General features: G+C 45.0%; 1 long non-coding RNA gene across 1 annotated transcript; it reads left to right on the top strand.

The window, feature by feature from the left end:
- The first annotated feature begins 233 nt into the window (after positions 1–233).
- LOC306665686 lies at positions 234–16,313 on the top strand. The gene is made up of 2 exons (XR_013765110.1): positions 234–342; positions 16,102–16,313. It is a non-coding gene; the product is annotated as an uncharacterized lncRNA (long non-coding RNA).
- The last annotated feature ends 1,163 nt before the right edge of the window (positions 16,314–17,476 follow it).

The raw sequence follows: 17,476 nt of genomic DNA, 5'->3' as shown, positions 1-17,476 counted from the left end.
GAGCAGAGAGGGGCCGAGGCCCGGCCTGCCCAGAGATGGAGTTTTGAGACGTGAGGTAATGTTGGTGTCCTGGCTATGGCTGAGACCAGAGGGAACTTGGCAGGGGCCGTGAGGAGGGAGTGCCGGCTTCGAGAGTTTCTTTATGTTTGGCCTGGATGTAGTCCAACCCTAAACTCAAACGAAGGCTTTAGAAATGTTATGTTACCAGAACGTGCATGTGTGTGTGTTTGGAAGTGAGAGAGGGAGGTGGAGGTGGCTGCCAGCTACGAACAGGAACGAAACTGAGCAACTCAGCCTGAACTGCAGAATTCAGACCCTCGCGACCACGACCACCGCCAAGAAGTGGGTATCCTGACTCCCCCAATCCTCACCTGTCCGAGGGGCCAACACACCTGGGCTTCAGTTACTGAATCCAGTTGGTTGCGGACCCAAGCTCAATCTCTTGACCTCTCCGACTCTCAGCTCTTCGATTGTAAATTAGAAGTCCAAATGGAGAGTCAGGCCTCTTTCCATTCAGAGTGCAGGCAATGGCCCAGGTGATCTCTAAATGTTACGCACTCTCGTTTCCAAGAGTTGAAAATGTTGAGTGACTCCAAGCATCAGTTCCTGTTTTTTTCAAAGGCCTTTTCCTATTTCAGGCAACTGCCTCTGCAGAGAGTATGTGTGTAGGAAAAGCATATGTTTGCAGAACAGATGAAACATTTGCGTATAATAGCATTTTCACAGTAGTTAGTATAAACAGGGAGAAACTTATCTTCCGCAAGTGACTAGAAGTGTCTTTCAAATGACAGATCGTGCCACTCTTAGGAAAAAAAAAAAAAACCTTGGCGGGAAAAACTCTACAAGCAATCCTACTTTGACCTTGGGAGGAAAAATTACATGCTAGTTTGTACGTGGAGGGTAAACTCTGCTCCGAAGTTTACACTCAGAAAAACCTTGGTTGCTCGTTTATAAATAAATGGAGAACAGAACTGTTGATTACTGAGGTCGATGTTCTTTTTCTAAAGTGAAAATATTGTATGTAATTAGATTAAGAGTCACTTCAGAAGGAGGGTGTCGATTGAGCCTTTGCAGAGTTGACAAAGGCACATTCTGATTTTATTAGCTAGCTATTTGGACGGTCTTGGGCATTTTATGTACGTCGCATAGCACCAGGATGTTGCTGCTGAAAGTCATTTGTGTCCAACGCGTGGACTAATTGAGTGACAATAATAGGACGCTGCCTTTAGATAAACAATGGGTGGCAGAGCCCCATCCGTCCCGGCAGGGAGCGTGTTTATGCCTTTCAAAGAACAACTGGCTGGGCTCACATGCCACTGTCATCTCGCAGAGGAGAGTCAAGTCATTTAAATTCGACTAAATTGAACACAGTTTTGAAATGGAAATCAGTGATCCCAGTTTGGAGCTGCCTGTTGTCAAGGGGAAGCTGGAGGCTTCCATCCCAGGTCTCACTCAAAGGAAGGAGACCCTGGGCGAGATTGCAAGTCAACAAGCCAAGGGAATACAATATCACGTGTCCTCTGTGTTGGGTGGCGTGTGAGAGCTGGGCAGGCTGACGTGGAAACATCCGCTTACATCCCACCTGCCCACTCTCTGCATGCACGCAAGATGGACCCAAGACAGACGGACGAGCAGAAGGCTCCAAGGAGGGTGTGAGTGGGGAACTCCTGACATCCTCACCCAGGAGGAAGGTCTGTGTCTTTCCAAGTGTGGACGGTGGCCTTCCCCCTCCCCCAGGCTCTGGAGTAAAGCCAGTTCTAGAAATGACCCTTGACTTTGCATCCACGTTAGGCTCTCCGCTGTGTCGAGGACAGAAGGACACCTGCAGGCTGCCCCCCACCTCTCACCTTAAGTCAACCTCACGACTACCAGGCTTTCCTGGAGCCAGGCAGTGACCGGGGCGGGGGCTGGCTTCAGCTGTCAGCCTCCCCCAGAAGCGGACTCAGTGTGTCCCCTTGGCATTGGCAAGCACAGCTTCGCTGTGGGCTCACTGCTCTCCACAAACTCCATCGCCCCCGCTGAGGTTTAGTGATCACCATGAACTTTCAAAAATCGGGTGCAACGTTTCACTAACGTTTTTACTCCTCTAGTGATGAGGAGGCATCTTGCAAAAGACCAGCAGGGGTAGAGCTTCGGTCTGGGAGGTAAAACCCCATAGTGCTCTAGTGAGGTCCGAGTGGCCTCCTCCCAGTAAACCCAGCCTCGGACCAGGGTATTGTCTTTTAGAGCTTGCAGGGAAAACTTCCTTGTCCTCTTACCCTCCTAGGCTCTGCAGATTGGGCTCACAGGCAAATTAGCAAAAGAAAAACAGATGCGTTATTAACATGCACATCTCTCTGGCACGTGGCAGTGCCCCCCAAGGTGGCTAGAACCTGGGTTTCTATGCCATCCTTTGTAAAGCAAGGAGCACGAGGTCTAGGGCTGCTGGGGGATGGAGACAATTAGGGAGAGTGACCAGGAAAAGCCTGGTGAGTGAGGCGTCTTAGCCAGGCTTGCTGTGTAGACCAAAGGTGGTGCCTTCTCCATTGGTAAGTTGGTAAGACTGTACCACAATTGTTTTTCTGGTATGGAGAAGGGAGACACCTCTGCAAATGGAAATTTCCCTTACAATTGTGAGTTATTTGACAAAGGGAAAACGTGCCCTTTTTGAGAGCTTTTCCTGCATTTGCGGTTTTCAGTGGTTTCCAGCTGAAAATACCCCCACACCAAAGAGGACTAGTTTGGGGTGGTGCAGTCTGGTACCTCTCAACTTGCTCCTGGTGCTACTTTGACCTCTCTATTCACTTCTCCCTGCTCCCCTCCATGTCTCAATAATTTCTGTTGCTATAATGGAATAGCCAAGGCTGGGTACATTATAAAGGAAAGAAGTTTATTTAACTTATAGTTCTGGAGATTCAACAGCATGGTGCTGGCTTCCGTTTGGCTCAGGTGAGACCTCATGGGTGATGGCATCACAGGGACAAAAGCATGTCCAAGAGCGATCACATGATTGAGATAGGAAGCAAGAGGGACACAGGGGTCACGGTCCCTCTTTTCAAAACCAGCTACTCTTGAGGGAGCTAACCAGGGTCCCATTGAACCATATTAATCCAGTCTGAGGGCCACACCTCCTGTGGCCTAATTGCCTTTGCACTAAGTCTCATCTATTAGAGGGACATGCACCCTTAGGGGACAAACCACATCTACACCAGGAAAAATTCCTGGCTCCATTATGACTGAAAACAGTTTCTCTCTGTCCATTCCTCTGATCCAAACCACTCTGATAGATTAAAACTACTCTTTACACAGTCCTCAGTTGCTGACTCCTCTGGGTACCTGCCCCTCTGGTGCACAGCCCACAACAAACAGCCCAGAAACTTCTCCTTCCCTTACAAGTGCCTCTTCTTGACTTTCCCCATCGTGGACATATTTTTCTAATTTTTCAGGAAGTAGCTGTGTTGATTGATTTTATGTGTCAACTTGGCTAGGTGATTGTGCTCCATCGTTCTGTCAATCCAGTCTTGATGATGCTGTGTATTCTTGGAAGCAGCTAACTTGTCCTGCTTCATGGGCTTTTGAATAGAGAAGAATGTTGCCCCAGAACAAATCCTATTCTGAGCCTCATCACACCTGATTTAGGGGAGATTTGGGGCTTGGAATTGATTCTAGAATAGTTTAAGATTTTGAAGTCTGTCAAGATTAGATGAACGAATTTTGCAGGAGAAAAGGACATAAATTAGGGGAGCTTGGAGGGTGGACTGGGGGTTGAATTGTCCCACTGAAAGAATGGACCTTTTTTTAAGCTGTCTGAGGTCACCCTCCCAGTTATCTTAACTCCCTAAGGTCACCCTCCCAGTCATCTCAACTCCCTAAGGTCACCCTCCCAGGAATGGGAACAAAGCCCTTAAAGCTGTTCCAAGAAACAGCCCCAAACAGAGAATAAAAGGGTAAATTGAGCCAGATAGCCAGATAGTGATCAAACAGAATGATTACCAGAAACTATTGACCAGAATCTACACCCTGTTGTAAAACATTGTGAAACATGTTGTATGTTATCAGCAAACCCAGACCCCCTTTGAAATTTCCCGGCAGCTTTGTCCCCCTTTTCCCTTTCATGTGCGACCCCTCCCGATGTGTGGTTTCTGCCTTTATAAACCTACAAGATTTTCTGCTAGGGACTCGACTCCTCGAGTAGGGTCCCAGCGCGCTGGAATAAACACCTCTTGCGATTTGCATCAAGTGACGCCTCCTGTGGTTGATTGGGGTTGCCGTCCATCCATGGGACAGAGTTGGGGTTTCCTTTTTTGGGGGCCTTACATTTGGGGGCTCGTCCGGGATAAGATGGCCCCCCTCATCCGCGGAGTCGACCTTGGAGGTAAGAAGGGGTACCCCGAAGTTGTCTGTCTTTGTCTTGTGTTTTGTTAGTTGGTCTGGTTCTGTGAGCGCGCTTTCGGTTTCGGTGGCAGCCGTTCGGTGACTCGTGAGAGGGGCCGGACAGTGGCCGGTAGACGTGCCTGGGGGGCCACAGGTTGCAGCCCTGGGGGACGCCCTAAGGGTGGAAGGAGAGCCAGGGACGCCTGGTAGTCTCCGTCGGTAAGGGCGCTGATGGGGTTCAATTGGTGGATCAGAGATTGGCGCCCGTCTGTATCTGGTTCTGTTGTGTGTTTGTGGCGGAGGTGGAGGAAGGGTTGGAACAACTGGGGGGTTCTGGGCCCGGGCTACTCTCGGGTGGACCCCAAAGGTTCCTTCTCTGGACTCCCCCTCCCAACAGCCCTAAAGGGTAACTTAGCAAAGTAGCTTCAGTCTCAAAAGTAATGAAAAATAAGGTCTCATAATTTTAACATCCAACCTGTCCGGATGAGATGGCTAAAATGCCTTAGACACAGAGTTTCTGTTAAAACCTGTTAGATCCTTCCAGATCTCAGTCCAGGCTTACATTGAAATATAAATAAAAGAAGCCTAAAGGCTCAGTAGGAGACCAGTCTCAAACCCAGGGAAAGAAAAGGTAAAAAGAGTCTTTAAAACTCCAGCAAAGTAAATTTTATGGTACTTTACTAAAGTAATTAACGGCCGTATGATTTTTTTCCAGGACTCTTGGTTTTTTTTAATTATATGTTTTTTTGAGCTCATGATTTTTTTGACCAGTTCTATTTTTTATTCAACTAGAGTTTTTGAACATCTGTTACACTGCAATGGAGATTCACCTATGAAGTTACAAGGGCTTGATTTTGTGTTATTTGTATGTTGTGCTGTCTGATGTCATGTTTTGTCTGTATCAAAACTGAGCGCTCCTAAAATTAAGATTTAAAAATGGATCCAGATACTTTTAATTCACGTGATTTAAAAAGGTTCAAATTGGGTAAACTAATAAGAGTAAAATGTCTTTGAAAATAACTTGCAAGTCTCTAGGTGGTCAAGCTAATAAAATATTGATGTTAATAAAATGTCTAATATCAATTGTTTCTAGGACTTTTCTTCAACAGGGAAGAGACAGCAAATACTGTTCAGGACACTTGTCTGATATCTTGGTTTTTACAGAATAAGTGAATTAGAGTTAACATGTATGGGATTACTCTAATGTGTTTGTAGAGACATCTGATTAATTTACAAAGTTAAAATGCTAATTGTTAAATAACATCGAGTACTTTTAACTCCTTGAATTCCATGGGGTATCATACTTAAACATTATTGGTGTTTTCATAGGTTGGTAAATAAAAGGGTTTAAACTTGCTTTGTGTCATCACTAAACTAAAAACAAAGTTACTAAGAGTTATGTCCTAACAAGTGCACTTCTATATACAAAGGGTCCCAAAAGTTTCAACTGTGTTTCAATTAGAGTACTATAAATAACAGAATATTTAATCTTATTAAAATAGAGTAATTTATCTAAATTCAGAAATTTCATAAGAGTTGTTTCAGAATGTGAACAAAAAGTGGTCAACGAGTAGGAAAGAGAAAATAAAAGGTTCTGGGTATGGAAATATATTTAGTAAAAGGAAAAAGGAAATGTTTCTGGGTAAGAAAGTGCTTGTGTGATGAAATACATGAGGGTCTAAGTAAGTGCTAAGAAAGTCTGTGTAAGTAAAGGGCAAGTTTCAACAAGTTTGTGTGTAACTAAGTTGGTTATATGTATGTGAGACAGCTAAAATTATTGAAGGTTTTTCCTAAGGTGAAATACTAGCGTTCTGATATAAACCAAAGTTTAATCTATATGGTAGAATGACATGGTAAAATGACAAGGATTTGAAACACTAATTTACTCTTAACTTTGTGTCTATTAAGTTTTATTCTTTAGAACAATTAGTCTTAAAAATTGGGGTGTATACAATTATGGTTAAACAACTATTATAGAGTATTGTACTTTGTTACAGAGTCTACATTTCTCTTTAAAAACTCAATTTGGTAAGATAAAAGTGTCAAGTTATTTGTGAAATGGTCACTAGTTGTATATTAAATGTGTTCATATTTTTCAGGACCACAAGTTTTTAAAGCAAGGAATTTATTAAGCTCTGCTATCCTCCAGATTAAACTTGTCTGTAATGGTAATCTTAATCTTATAAAGAGTAAATTTTATTGGGGATTTATTTCTATCATTTAATGTTCTATTATAGGACCTGCTATCAATAGGGTATGTGTAAAATTTGTTACTTTTTACACTGGGATAAAGAATTTCAAATGTAAATGTATTTCTAAACATTAGAGTCTGATTGTTTAAAGGTTAATATTGTGAAACATGAAAGAAACATGAAAACATTTTGCCATTTAATCACAAAAGGAAAGTTAAAAGCTCTCTCAGTGCAGGCCATTTAGCTCATCTCGTACGTAGAGTTCCTGACTCTCAAGCGGGAGGCCTGGGTTCGAGTCCCAGCACTCTCGGATTGTGGAAATAACAAAAGTTCTTTCAGCCTTTCTTTGATTCATGTTTTAGATACTATGTTAAATTGTGTTAATTATAAAGTTTATATAGACTCAGGAAACAGTATATGTAAACTACTTAATGATATTTAAGGAAGAAGCAAAGATCAACATCAGAATTAGAACACTTAAGATCTGTAAAGAGCCCTGCCTTACCTGAGATAAGGCTCTGCCTCCCACCTTACTGCATGTTAGAGTGACTCCAAAATAAGCCAGACTTCAGCTTATTTAAAGTTATAGTCAAAAGATTGGTTCTCGTTGTAAAAGTACTGTGATCTCAAATAGGGGATAGAATGTAGTTCTCAATCGAAATTCAAGATAGCTATTATACAAGCTGAATATATTTTTACTCTTGCTAATTTCATTTTGTAAAACTGTTACCTGTTAATGTTTTGCAGAAGTAGCTGCTCCAAGAACAAACAACCTAGGTAACTTGTGATAATAAGCCATCACCTATAGAATAGATAGTGGTAACTTCCAGTACTAATGCAGACTCCAGTTAGATAAAAGGGTAAATAACTGTAAAGTTATGGACATTAAAGTTAAAGCCCATTACTCTTAATTTATGACTGGTGAGACTGGCTTGCTGGATAATTAAGATCAAACTTAGAAATTGGAGTTAAATACAGAGGTCAAGAAAAGTCCATATTTGGGTCTTGCCCTCAACATTAGCCTGAACCCAGGGAATAAGAGAACTTCTCTAAGGAGCGTTGCAACTCTGGGTCACACAACCTCCTGATCAAGGAGATTGTTGACTAGAGGATGAAAAATCATCCAGTGCATCTGCTGCAGAGGAGGGTCATGGAAAAGGGGAAACATCCCTTGATGTTTCTAAAGGAAGTCACCCCATCAAGAGACCCTGCCTAACCAAAGTCACTGGTGGAGCTAAGGAGCCGCTCTTAAGTTCTGTACGAGTGACCCCTGTGGGACTCAGCTGACTCTTTAATAAGACAGGAACCAGGTCAATTTGACCAGCTTGATCTTAGATACCCAGCAAAACAGTTAAAACCAAAGTATAGCCATTCTTGGGCATTTAAAGGAAATAATAGTTAAATGTAACTTTAGATGTAGCCTGATAACTATCAGAGAAACTGCCAGAGTCAGAAGTTTTTAGTCAGTTTAAGGCCTGCAGACCTTCCTAAGCTACACAGGTAGACTTAATCTATGTTTGCCAGTATGATTATCTATATCTAAGTAACAAAAGTATAGAGATCTCTAGTAAACACAGGTTATACCAATAAAGGGATATTTTACAAAATCAGATGACATTAAGTAGCTTAACTATATTTTTTGGGGACATCTATGGCAATGTTAAAGTCCCCAAATAAAGGCCTTGTCCTCTCCAGCGTTTGCTAGGCCTAGTTATGGGAACAATTTCTCAGTTCTTCCACCTCCTGGTGAGAGATTAACTTCTGTCATTTTCATGATACTCAGTGGCATATTTCAGATGCTGCAACATTTACTTTGTGCTAATCTCATTTCAGTACTCATGTCTTTTTGTTCTTCTATCATAGAAGCAGCCACCCCCAGATGACTTTACAACCTGCTCTTCTCCAACCAGGCTTCTTCCTGGGACCCCTCGATTGACCCGATTTTTTAAAAAGAAGGAACTCCAAACTGCTTGCCCCTCGCTGCCCCCATTCAGCTTCGAAGCAGCCAGAATGACCGACGCCCCTTTTCATTTTCTTAACAAGCAGTTATGGGTTCCTAAAGCTAAAGGGGGGAATGAAGCCAGAATTGGGAATAGGTAGTTAGTGTAGAAATAGGGGATCGGGTCAAATCGAGGAAATGAAACCATGAGGTCATTTGCCTCTGCAAGTTGGAGACTGCCCCTGGAAGAATGGAATGTCAAGGATCTCCGGAGGCCATTGATTACCAAATTTACCTGCCTTTATCAAGGACTGTTTATCAAGGACTGCAAACAAGGGGCTGCTAATTGGTGGCCCGCCCCCTCGGCTCTTGCCTGCCTAAAATCGCCTAGTCACCTTCATCAGGGAAAGAATAAGTGCTGTACAGGTACTAATGCTCAGGCAATAATACCAGTCCCTCTGCCATGGAAATAGCTTTGGTGAAGAGTATATAGAGACAGAAGTTCCATGATTAGAACTTACCAGAAAAGAAAATGGGGAAATGAAAGAATGGACCTTTTTTTAAGCTGTCTGAGGTCACCCTCCCAGTTATCTTAACTCCCTAAGGTCACCCTCCCAGTCATCTCAACTCCCTAAGGTCACCCTCCCAGGAATGGGAACAAAGCCCTTAAAGCTGTTCCAAGAAACAGCCCCAAACAGAGAATAAAAGGGTAAATTGAGCCAGATAGCCAGATAGTGATCAAACAGAATGATTACCAGAAACTATTGACCAGAATCTACACCCTGTTGTAAAACATTGTGAAACATGTTGTATGTTATCAGCAAACCCAGACCCCCTTTGAAATTTCCCGGCAGCTTTGTCCCCCTTTTCCCTTTCATGTGCGACCCCTCCCGATGTGTGGTTTCTGCCTTTATAAACCTACAAGATTTTCTGCTAGGGACTCGACTCCTCGAGTAGGGTCCCAGCGCGCTGGAATAAACACCTCTTGCGATTTGCATCAAGTGACGCCTCCTGTGGTTGATTGGGGTTGCCGTCCATCCATGGGACAGAGTTGGGGTTTCCTTTTTTGGGGGCCTTACACCACCACCCCAACCCATATGTTGAAGTCCTAACCCCAGTGCCAATAGGAAAGGTGAAAGGTTTGGAAACAGGGTTGTTACACACACAAAGATTGGTGAAGTGGGGTCATACTGGGGTTGGGTGGGCTCCTGATTCAGTGTGACTGGACGTCCTAATGAACAGGAGGAATTTGGACACAGACACATGGACACAGGGAAAACACTATAAAGGTTGGAATTAAGCTGCCCTAAGCCAAGGAACTACCAGAAACAGGAAAAAGACCAGAAACACATCCATCGGCAAGAACATGCCATAGCTTGCTCTTGGACTTCCATTCTCCAGAACCATGTGACAATACATTTCAGTTTTTAAGTGACTCAGTTGGAAGTGCTTTGAGCAAACTCAGTGTCCTTCCTTGTCTCTTCTGTCCTGCATTCCCCTCTGGTCCAACACTCAGGAGGTCATCTTGTTGAATACCCTTATGTCACATAGGGGTGACTAGGAAGCCCTGCCTCTTGGCTCCGTGTCTTTGGTCTCCCTGGATTCTGTGCCCTGCCATTAGCACAAATATTAGCAGGATGCTTCAAGTCTTTCAGCACTGTTTAAAAATTAGGGCAAAGTTTGTGAAGTGGCTTTGGAACATCGGCACCTGAAATGGATGGATTGCCTTCCTGCTGAATGTACTGAAGTCCCTTCCTTTTTTACATTAATGTAAAACAGTGGCAGGAGAGGAGGCAGCCTCACAAGCTAGCTTGGTCAGAGAAAGGTGGCAGTGTCGGTTTAGGTTACCCCAAGTGCCTCTTCAGTTGACTAACTCCATAAAGACCCAGTTTGTTTCCTTCTTCAAGTGACTGTTTCTGATGGGTTGAAAATATGGGATGGAATCCAAAACACAGTGTAGGAATCTAGGACCTGGATTCAATTTCTAGTTCAATCTCGAACCAGCTGCGTGGTCTTCTACGAACTCTTGGAGCATTGTTTTCTCATCCACGGTGAGTGGGAGTAAAAGATGGCAGTGAAGCCAGAATTAAGGACAGGTAGTTAGGAAGAAATAGGGGATTGGGTCAAATCGAGGAAATGAAGCCATGAAGCCATCTGCCTCTGGAAGTTGGAGACTGCCCTGGGAGAATGGAATGTCAAGGACCTCCGGAGCCCATTGATTACCAAATTTACCTGCCTTTATCAAGGACTGCAAGCATGGAGCTGCTAATTAATGCCCCCTGGGCCCTTGCCTGCCTGAATCACCCTGGCCCTCCCCCTGCCCATGGCTTCTCACTTAATGCAAAACCAGGCCTAGTCACTAGGCAGGAAGGAGAGACAAGGGGGAGAGAACTGGAGAACAAAAGAGACCTTAGCCTATAAAAGATGTAGGGTGGCTCACTTCTTGGGACTCTAGAACATCAGCCATGGCCCCCTTCTTCCTACCGGAAGAAGTCTGTATTATTATCTTTAAATAAAACCTGCTTAATATGCTTGCCTTGGCATGCTTCTCTAGTGTTCAATCTTCAACATTAGAAGGAGCAGAGCTCGTCACCGGTAAGCAGGGTATCAGCAGCCTCAGGGGTGTAAAGGGAATGTTTCCTGCTTTCTCAGGCCACTGTGAACGGAGGGAGTGTTTCAGCAACACTCAAGCCATGCTGTGAGATGACATTAGTACCAGCATGTGGAAGGTTGTCCTTAGAGATTCTCAGTCCTGGAGAAGGGAACAGATGCAGGGACCCATGTTTCCTCCCCCTTTGAACTAGAGATGCCTGTTTTCTCCTAGGGGAGGAGTGAGGTTTGTGGGGAACTTGAGCTTCATCGGTTTGGAGAGTCTTCTTGAATATGAATGCCAAGGGAGACACAGGTGTTTGTGTTAGTGACAGGTCCCAAAGCATGATTCTTTTAGCTCCAGGATAAAGCCAACCTTTTCTGTTTGGGATACAAGGAAAGTATAGACAGGACCTTGGGCAGAGGAGTGAGGAATGAAAGAGAGAGACTGAAGCAGTAATCATAGAAGTTTCCAGAACACCCATCTGTAGCTGAGTTGGCATGACCGGAGTATGTAAGTGCTACTTACAGTGTTTGTGAGTGACTAGTGCTGTACTAAATTTCTTTAAACAATTTTTTTCCGACTAACTGCCTGAACTTCTGATCCTGAATGCTTGCTCAGATCTGAAAACATTCTGCCAACCTATCGTATCTGCTTCTGAATGAGATGTAATGTCTTGTTATGGAACTTCCACATGTGGTCTGAGCTCAGCTTTAGTTTGTGTGCAGATCATTCCTGGTGGTCGTATTGGAGCCGAAGTCTGCGATGGAGCTTGGGACACACCACCCCACATGTGGCACTGGCATTTGAGAAAACAACAGAAGAGGAAGGTCACTCTCACCTGCCCTTGCCCTTTCACCCTGAAGCAGGTCTTTAGAGCCTCATGGGAGAGGTGACTTTCCTATACCTGGAGGAAAGTGAAGCCAGAACTGGGGACAGGCAGTTAATGTAGAAATAGGGGATCGGTCAAATCAAGGAAATGGAGGCCACGACAGTCATCTGCCTCTGGAAGTTGGAGACTGCCCCTGGGAGAATGGAATGTCAAGGATCTCTGGAGCCCATTGATTACCACATTTACCTGCCCTTATCAAGGACTGCTGGCAAGGAGCTGCTAACTGATGCCCCCTGGGCCCTTGCCTGGCTGAATCACTTTGGCCCTCCCCCTGCCCCCTCTGCTTCTCACTTTAAGCATCTCACCTGCAAAACCAGGCCTAGTCACATAGGCAGGAAGGAGAGATAAGGGGGGAGAGAACTGGAGAACCAAAGAGACCTTAGCCTATAAAAGATGTAGGGGGCGCTCGCTTCTTGGGGGATTCTAGAACATCAACCATGGCCCACTTCTCCTTGGGAAAAGTCTATATTATTACTACTTTTAAATAAAAACCTGCTTAATATGCTTGCCTTGGCGTGCTTCTCTAGTGTTCAAACTTCAACATTAGAAGGAGCAGAACTCGCTACCAGTAAATGGTGGTATCAAAAGGAGCCAAAGACTCGGAGATGCCAAGAATATCTGAACAAGTGGGCCTCCCTGACCTGGATCATCCCTGGGTACCACCACACTCCTCCCTGACTCCCGACTCTTTGTCAAGGCATAAAAATATTCACGTTTCCCCATTCAGTTGAGTCTTCACTTTGAAGGCTCCCGTTTCATGTAAAGATGTTGGTTAAGTAAACTTAACAAACATGCTTTTTTCTTGTTAATCTGCCTTGTGTGGTAGGAGCCTCCACCACGTACCTGGCATGAGTACTAGTTTCCCCAAAGCATGGGGACAGTTCCCTCCAGAGAGAGAGAGCTGAGCACCGAGAACCTGGCTTGTAGACAGCCCTGGATGGAGGGAAGAAAGGAGCAACCCAGGGGCACAATCAGCACACGTTCATGGCCAAAGCTCACAATCACGGACCTGAGGCCTTTGAGGCCAAATGTGTTTCCGAATTCTGAGTTTAGAAGGGCATGTGGTGCATAAAGCAAATATTGTCCAAGACCATCAGAAAGGTCTGAGGCAAACACAATAACAGTTCCACCGTACTGAATTGGCACTAATTGGGATAAATGGAGCCTTCACATTTTATCACCAACATGGTTCTGACAATTTTTTTGTTGTTGTTCTCAGAACCTTTTGGATTTTAGAATTATGGGTAAGAGATTGTGGACCTGGGGCAGATGCCAAGCAGTGTTCTGAGTGCTGGGGAACCAGGTCCCTGGGGAGGGAGCTGATGAGCTCTCACTGGGGCATACGTCTCCAGTAGGACCACACAGGATGCAGGCCAAAGCCCCACAGAGAAAAAGCTTTCACTTTTATATTTTTAAAATTAAAATTGCTGATAATCAAAAACAAAAATTATGCAAATTTATGGGGTATCCTGTGATGTTCGATACATGTATAAATTATGTAATATTTAAATTAGGTTGAGCATAACCTGCTTCTCAAACATTTTTTTTTTTATTTTTTTTTTATTTTTTGCTGGTACTGGGGATTGAACCCAGAAGTACTCTATCACTGAGCTACATTACTAGCCCTTTTTATTTTATTTTGAGACAGGGTCTCTCTAAGTCATTGAGGTTGGCCTCAAATTTGTGATCCTTCTGCCTCAGCCTCCTAAGCAGCTGGGATTGCAGGCATGCACCACTGCACACAGAAAAGCATTCTTCATTTCTTTATGGTGCAAACATTCAGACTCCTTTCTTCTAGCTGTTTGACATGTACCGTTCATTATTATTATCTCTATTTACCCCCTGTGTAGTAGGACACTAGAAATTCTTGCTCATATCAAACTATAACTCGGCACACATTGACCAACCTGCCCCATCCTTCCCTCAGCCCTAACTGTCCTAGTCCCTGTGAGATCAACTTTTTAGATTCCACATATAAGTAAGATCATGTGGTATTTGTCTTTCACGTGGCTGGATTATTTCAAGTAATGACATCCAGTTTCATCTATGTTATGTCAAAGAAGGGAGATTTTAAAGGAAAGGAAGCAAAGCTAAACAATGGGAAGGCCCTAGAAAACCCCAGAGCGTAAGTCTGAATGTTTAGAAAACCCCACAGGGACCAGAGGGCCCCTCCCCGCCCTCCCCATCCCACCCAACAGCAGGAGGGTCAGTGACTTTGATATCCTGAGGGCCACAGACCTCAGCTGTGGTGCGAAAGGACAGCCCTGGATTAGCAGGTGCAGCTGGCAGCTGATGCCCACCTGACAGAGACCTGAAGGAAGGAGCCCCACTCCTTCCCTGGGTTTGCCACTGGGTCAGGCTGAGAGTGACCGAGGGGTATTGTCCCGGCAGCCAGGATATTTTCTGGGGGGGAAGTCTGCAGGGACTGGCAGTCAGGAGAGTCTATCGGGAGGAAGGCTTTTCTTCCACTCACTTAGCTTTGAATGGATGGGAGCTTGCAAATTAACTGACAATACACAGATCAACAGGGGGAAATAAAAGCTTTATTTACAAATGCAGGTGGAGTTACTCATGAGTAACTCTGTATACCCAGAGGCAAAGGTTTGTATACCAACCTAGCATCAAAAAGGGTAGGGGAAGGTTAGGGGTTTAATGGGAAAGTGTGGAAAGTTCCATTAGGTTTTCCTGATGCTAACAAGCAATCTACTTCCTTTCTGGAGTTTCAGGAAACCTCCTCGGAGGGGAGTTAATAGCAGCTGTATAAGTGAAGTTTAGATAAGATTTTAAATGTTCTCCCTTTAAAACGATCTTTCTGCCAAAATGACGATCCCATATGTGTGTGTGTGTGTGTGTGTGTGTGTGTGTGTGAGTGTGCGTGAATATATAACTGTGCATAAATTATATATGTATGTGTGTGTATACATAGAGACAGACACAGTAGACTGATAGGTCTTTTCTAGCAGTCAATCATGAGCACACTGTTCTGGTGGAGACATGATACCAACTTGCTGGTTCAGCTTGTGATGGATATTCTATACTTACATCATTTATTACCATTATTTCTTAAAGTGTCCCTGTTTTTTCTCTCCGTCTCCTCCGTTCTCTCTCAAGATTCTGGCTTGCTGTTCCAGGGTCTGCAGGGTGAGGAGTGGAGGAGGAGGTGGGGTGAGCGCATGTCGGTAACTTGCTGAAGGCCTCCGGTAGCAGTGCTGGGCCTTAGGCCCACCCTGAATGTTAGTGGAAATCAGTTCCATTTGGCTCAAGCCCTTTGTCCTCTAAGTAGGTTTCCCAAGGAGTCTCAGCAACAGTAGCGAAGGAGGGAAGATGTTTCCAAAGGCATCCATTCCCGTGTGAGCGGGCAGACCCTCGAGCCGGCGGAATCTTGGCTCTGATGGTCACTGGAATCCCACAGTCCATGCTCCCTGGCCAAGATCTCACCCAGAACTAAGCAGCTCTGTACCTCTTCCTGCGTCGTGAGACCCCCGACTCTCCCACGGTGCTCCCAGGGGTGGTTCTGGACTTGTTGGAGCTGGCCCACGTTTCTCCTTCCCTCCTCCTCCAGGAGACCACGGGTGGACCAGTCCCCAGCCGCCTCGTCACATCCCAGGATCTTTTTCTCATGGCTCAGCTGCAGGGCCACGTTTCCCACACCACCCACAGGGTGTCTCCCACCCAGGGGCTTCACCAGCACAGCTGCCTGGAGGTGGATTTGTCCCAGAGAATAGGTGAAGACGGGTTTGATCTAAGAAGGGAAAAACATCCTTGGTCACACCCGTGGCCCAGCGCCTGTCAGTGCTTGGGGTCTCTGGGTAGCCTGCTCCTGCTTCTGTTTATCCAGCGCAGGGCGGGCTGTTAATAGACGTCTTTGCTGACACGGATCCCTTCGCTTTGTGAATAGGCGATTACTAAACAAAGAAGCTATTACATAAGGAGCAGGAGCTGATTGGAGCCAACAAGTCTCGTACTGTAGGTTCACAGAGCTATAATTATCCAAAGTTTTAAAACACAATGATATCTGCTGAAAGGGAACATCTGGGAGGGAACCCAGCCATCCCCATTAAAGGAACTATGCACATCCCGCAGATTGGATGACTCTCCATTAATGGGGTGGCGATTTTTTTTTTTTTTTTTTCAGATGTCATTCAAGTTAACAAATGCGCCGAAAGGTTTAAGTAGAACAACTGTGCAGAGGAGGAAAACCAGATCAAGAGGAGAGATCTGTTCTAGAAGATCAACTACAAATGGGCTACAGAAAGCATTCCAGGCGGCTCTTATGAACACTAATCAAGAGAAATAAATGCTTTATGAGGTTTTTCCCATATGAAAATAAAAGATTTTTTTCCAGTGGCTGTTTCATTTCAAAATCAACTCTTTTAACCTCCAGAGGACCCCGTGTGAAGGAGTAGGGTGAGATGCGGAGGCATGGTAGGGAGGTCGGAGGGGCTCGGGTCATGTGGCCGTGCTGGCCCCGGGCACACCATGAGGAGGAGGAGAAATCAGCTGTCAGGAGAGACGGGAGTCTTCACCCTGTAAATAGATTTGGCTCAGATGGGAGTTTGGACTCTGTTTGACAATGACAGTTACAGTATATTCTCTTCCATTATGGTCCTAAGACGGAGGGCCATCCACATGCTCAGACCTTGAGCAAGATCTACAGCCCAAATGGTTTACTGCTCTCTCTCCTGTGTTGGGGGCAGTTCTTTTAGGTCAACAGCTGATGGAACAGCTCTTGGGGTAATAACCCAACAGACTGGAAAAGCCCTGGAGTTCATTATCTGCTATGTGGGAGAAGGTTTACATGGAGTGAGTTTCTCCCAAGTGAAGGAAGGGGGACCTGGTGTGGGGTCATTCCTTCCTCTATTCTTCCTCCCTGTCCGTTTGTGGGGCATTGTGAAAACATCGCACAGCAGACCGACTGAGGCGGAAGGCAGGAGCTGAAGATGATTTGAGTCCCACACAGCAGGACCAATGTGAGGCCAAATCAGGAATTTGGTGTATTTGCCAAGTTTTCTTTTGCTCCATCCCCTGTCTGGCCTTTGCCAACTTCCTACTTCTGCAAGTCCCCTCCCTGGCTTCAGAGCCCGGCTGTCCCCTCTTCTGCTGGTCTTCTACCCAGGGACACCAAACATGCCGCCCTGGCACTTCCTGCTTTCATTTATTCCAAGGGGTTAAAAAGTTTAAATCAATTTATCAACTTTCCCATAGGTATCTGCACCATGATTGCTGCAAAAGCAATATTATGACAACATGGAAAAATTAATAATTAAAATAGTCACCATTAACACAGCCCTGTAATACCAGTGGAGCCAGACTGAGCAGGTCACCCTCTGGGCTTTCACCAGCCTTTTCTGCCCTGGCTGTGTTAGATGTTGGCCACTTTCTCAGTTAAGCTTTTAGAGGTAATGCTACCATCAATGTGTGCTTTTACCCTGTGTGAATGTTCTTTCTAGACATTTTGGACTCAGATGTCCAGCATTAGGCAATGAATTGAGTCCCTCTGCCCCAAATTT

This window comes from Sciurus vulgaris (assembly GCF_902686455.1).
Source record: "Sciurus vulgaris genome assembly, chromosome: 7".
Taxonomy (NCBI): Eukaryota; Metazoa; Chordata; class Mammalia; order Rodentia; family Sciuridae; genus Sciurus; species Sciurus vulgaris.
The sequence above is the reverse complement of the archived record's forward strand: the minus strand, read 5'-3'. Positions and strand labels throughout refer to the sequence as shown.